This window comes from Dermacentor andersoni, chromosome 11, assembly GCF_023375885.2.
Source record: "Dermacentor andersoni chromosome 11, qqDerAnde1_hic_scaffold, whole genome shotgun sequence".
Classification (NCBI taxonomy): Eukaryota; Metazoa; Arthropoda; class Arachnida; order Ixodida; family Ixodidae; genus Dermacentor; species Dermacentor andersoni.
The window spans coordinates 45,810,173-45,814,698 of NC_092824.1; the positions used below are offsets into that span (position 1 = coordinate 45,810,173).

The window sequence follows — 4,526 nt, forward strand, 5'->3', positions numbered from 1 at the left end:
TAGAGCGGCTGCCCCGGAAAGGTGGTGGTCCCGGGTTCGAGTCCCGGACCAGGACGAATTTTTCTTCAACTATGAGGCTTTTCTTTCGAGGAACCCGTATGGGTTTCCTTTGTAGCGTTTGCTACGAACGGGTGGATGTCTGATTTTCCCTTTATTCATTAGTTCTCTCCACCTTGCGGGTTTCCGCAGAACTACTACGTCAAACCTTGCCTTTGCCTCGTGTGTTGTCGACAAATTCGACTTCGCCCTGCCATCTGCTAGCAGCCTGGTTAGCTCAGATGGTAGAGCGGCTGCCTCGGGAAGGCGGTGGTCCCGGGTTCGAGTCCCGGACCAGGACGAATTTTTCTTCAACTATGAGGCTTTTCTTTCGAGGAACCCGTATGGGTTTCCTTTGTAGCACTTGCTACGAACGGGTGGATGTCTGATTTTCCCTTTATTCAGCATTAGCATCAACTTCAAAAAATCGCTTATGGCTGTGGAGTTGCGAGCTCAGTGTGAAGTTTCATTGCCTGTATGAACAAAATTAGATGCTCTATTACGTGAAATTATATCAGGCCATGCGATCTTACAACAACTTCATGAAGCTTCACAACACTATAAAAGTATTGAGATAAAGCCCGTGACCAAAGTAAAGGATTCATGAAATAATATGAATGTATTCGCAGTGCGCGTGTACTTAAGGTGAATGTAACCATTTGCGATCGCTCCCCTCAAAAATCATTCTCAAAGCGTGAAATTCGGTCGTATCGTGCCATATTGTTACAAACCCTCTGGAATTTCATCGCACTGCCAAAGCGTTGCGGTAAAGCCATCGACAGAAGTAACACATCGTGGAATCAAACGAATGACTACACGCTGTGCTTGTGCTTGAGGTGATCGTAATAAATTGCTACCGCTCAGCTCAAAATCACACTGAAAGCGCTAAATTCGGTCGTATCGTGCGACATCGTTACAGATTTGTCGAACTTCACCGCAGTGCCAATTCGTTGCGGTAAAGCCATCAACAGAAGTAACAAATCGTGGAATCAGACGAATGAGTGCACAGATGAATGTAATAAATTGCTACCGCTCCGCTAAGGTGAATGTAATTATTTTCTAAAAGACATGTTTTTTGACGCTAGTTAAAAAAACACACAAAGGCAAGACACAAAGAAGACACTAGGGGCTTTGTTGCTGCCCGTGTTGTCTTCTATGTGTCTTACTTTTGTGTGTGTTTTAACTTGCGGCAAGGAACATGGCTTTCAGCAAGCAACAACTAGGCCAGCAATCAGTTCTGTTGCAATCATTTGCCACTGCTCCGCTCATGATTCAGTCTCAAAGCATTAAATTCTGTCGTTTCGTGCGACATCGTTACAAATTTGTCCAAGTTCACCGCACTGTAAAAGCGTTGCAGTAAAAGCCATGGCAGAGGTAGGGCTGCAGGAAATCGCATGAACGCAGAGGCAGCCCTCTGGCGCGTTGTGTAAAGTGAAAACATTTCCTGCCATTCTGCACAAGTATGCATCTCAATGCGTATTCTTTTGTGCAGACCAGGTGATGTCGTTACAACTCCGTCAAGTTTCACAACACTACGCAAGTGTTGCCATAAATCTTGCAGCATAAGTAACTAAGGTTTCAGTAAATTTAGTGAATACATGGGCAGCGCTCAAGCGCAGTCGGTGAATGCAAGCATTTATTTTCTCTTAGCGCAAAAGCCTGTTAAAAATTAAATTATGCGGTTTTACGTGCCAGAACCACTTTCTGATTATGAGGCACGCCGTAGTGAAGGACTCCGGAAATTTCGACCACCTGGGGTTCTTTAACGTGCACCTAAGGCTAAGTACACGGGTGTTTTCGCATTTCGCCCCCATCGCAATGCGGCCGCCTTGGCCAGGATTCGATCCCGCGACCTGGTGCTCAGCAGCCGAACACCATAGCCACTGAGCAACCACGGCGGATACAAAAGTCTGTGCATAGCTGTTTGGAACGAAGGAAGTGCTCTGCAGTGCGATATTAGATATAGAATGAATATTTACACTTCGCTGCAACACTTAAGAATTCCAAAGCTTGTGTGCGATAGTTAAAGTGCAAAAAGTAGCGAATCAAGAAAAATGCTCTTAATCATAAGATGAATGAAACACTCCATGCCTTTGGCACACAAGTCGCCGCACTGTGTATAAAAAAGAACTGGAAATTTCAAGGAACCCCTATTAGATTTGTACAACTTTCAGATGATAGCATGTCTGCCAAAGACAGCATGAGCTGTCAAAATCAAGTTGTATTCGTCAACTCGTTACGGTCTGTCTCTCCCTTTGTTCCACAGTATGCAAAGTCCTGCGAGCTTTCTCCGCTGCAGCCTTCTTGGTGCAGCGCTCCGCTGTCAACTTTTTAGAGCCGTTGCGGAGAACAAGACACAGCCAGTTGAATACCCGAGCTTGACGTCAAACATCACCACCATCTGGGTGCCCCCAATGCTTGACATGAGGTCAAGCAAGCTGCATCTCTGCAACTGTCCCCTGCCTCCAAGCCTTTTGCACCTTTCTTGCTTATGATATAAGTAGAGAAGTTGTGCACATAGTACGTTAGCGCCATTCAGCAATGATAAGTGACAGTGTACTCACGCACTGACACGCTAGCTTTCTATTGTTGCAGTTCTAATACTGAATAGGCGTGCTTGAATAGAGAAATTATCCCATTGACTCAATACGAATATTAGAGAAAAAGCGCCTCTGAATAAAAAACCGAATAGCCAATATTCCCAATTTCTAAAATAGTGAAATGGAAAAGGCAGTGGAGTCTGTTTGGCAACAAGGAGCTCGTTAGTATTATTGGATGTGTCTAATACCAGAAACAACTAGATGTCAGGTCAACTAAGAAGCTTGCGAATGAGAAGAAAAAATAAAAATACGATCATATCTGGTGCACGATGACAATGACGTTCATAAAGGAAATGAACAGCATGTCGCAGGCCCATGTGCGAGTAGTAGAGAATAGTAAAGTATAGAGCCCATTGAAGCAGCTAAGGGCAATACTGCAGCCCGGCATATGATATTCAAGGAAAGCAAACATATGGTGAGAGTGATCAAACAATAAATTGGTTTGTCTAATTAGACACAGCGAATGCAAAGTCTGCCTACGGCAGGACATGGTTACTCAACTACAGCATGTAAATGACCTCCTCCATATTTTTGTTCAGAAACTGGATAATATGTGCAACGAATCCAGTGCTCCTGCACCAGAATAATTCAACGATTCTTCATTTATCTCAGTCTTTCTCTTCCTAGATTGCAACAACTGTTGTTTTCTCTTATAGTATTTGAACAAAACAAATATACTCTTCGACAACTTCAAATAGTGAACTCTTGAATTGAATACGAATTGAATAGCAAATATCATTTCATTCATATTCGAAGTTTTAATATTTGCACATTTATATTATGAAATCGTAAGATTGGCTTGTAATCGCACTATATATTGCGAATTTCCTAAAAAAAATGTGGGCTAGCACCCGCATGCATCTCATTTTATAGCTAGTCAATCATCACTTAATGGTGTTGCTGCTGTACACTCAGTCTTTTCTACATTGCCAAATTTGCACTGATAATATTTGCTACTGGACAGGACAATTTGGTGTGCAGCATGACCCATAATGTCCTATATTTTAACAAGGAAAAGCTGAGGCTAGAAATTAGAAGTTAGCATATATAATATGCAAAACAGGTCTCTGATAATCCATAACAGTACCACAATGGGGGCCGAGCAAAGGAGGGCAGTAATTTGCAACTGAGGATTAGGAGGTGTAATTACACATAGCATAATTCACTGGCATAAAATGGAGTTAGCTAATGCAATGCAGAGATATGATTAAAGCTTGCAGTCCTGCAGCAGACATAAATTGGTTAATGAACATCACTTGGGAGCAGACCAGGCAGCCGTACGGTTGAGCAGTGACTCACCCGCTGTTCATTTCTGCGCAGGTATGTGGGTTTTTGAGCCACATCTTGTAGCTCCTGATCTGCTCCAAGTATTTCTGGTTTTCTGTCTTTTTTGTGTGTTTAGTGCATACTTCTTTTGTAAAATGGGTGACAAGACACCTTCCACGATAAAAGAGTAGGCAAAAGCATTTTCTGACTTTGAGGCTCGACTCAATGGCAAGGACGAGAGGCTGAAAGAGGCGTTGACAGACGTGATCGAGAGAGAACTGGAGAGTGTGAAAGAGTCGATGAAATTCATGAATGAAAAGTTTGAAGGATTCAAGACAGAGATGGTAACGCTCTAAAGAGACCTTGTTTCTGTAAAAGATGACACCCATCACCTTAAACCGAAATACCACCGCCTTGTAAAGGAATTGAAAGAACTGAGGAGCTAGGTGGTTGACCTCCAGCTGTACAGTCGGAACATAAGTTTGGAAATAAAGGGCGTTCCTTAAGCACAGGACGATAACCTGTTTGACATAATGGAGATTATTTGCTCTTCGCTGAAATCTAATATTAAGAAAGCAGACATAGATGTTATACACCATGCCCCAACAAAAGATAAAACCGAAT

General features: G+C 42.9%; 1 non-coding gene across 1 annotated transcript; it reads left to right on the forward strand.

Annotated features, from left to right (window-relative positions):
• Nucleotides 1–263: 263 nt before the first annotated feature.
• TRNAP-GGG (transfer RNA proline (anticodon GGG)) lies at nucleotides 264–338 on the forward strand. Its single transcript has one exon. It is a non-coding gene; the product is annotated as a tRNA-Pro (tRNA).
• The last annotated feature ends 4,188 nt before the right edge of the window (nucleotides 339–4,526 follow it).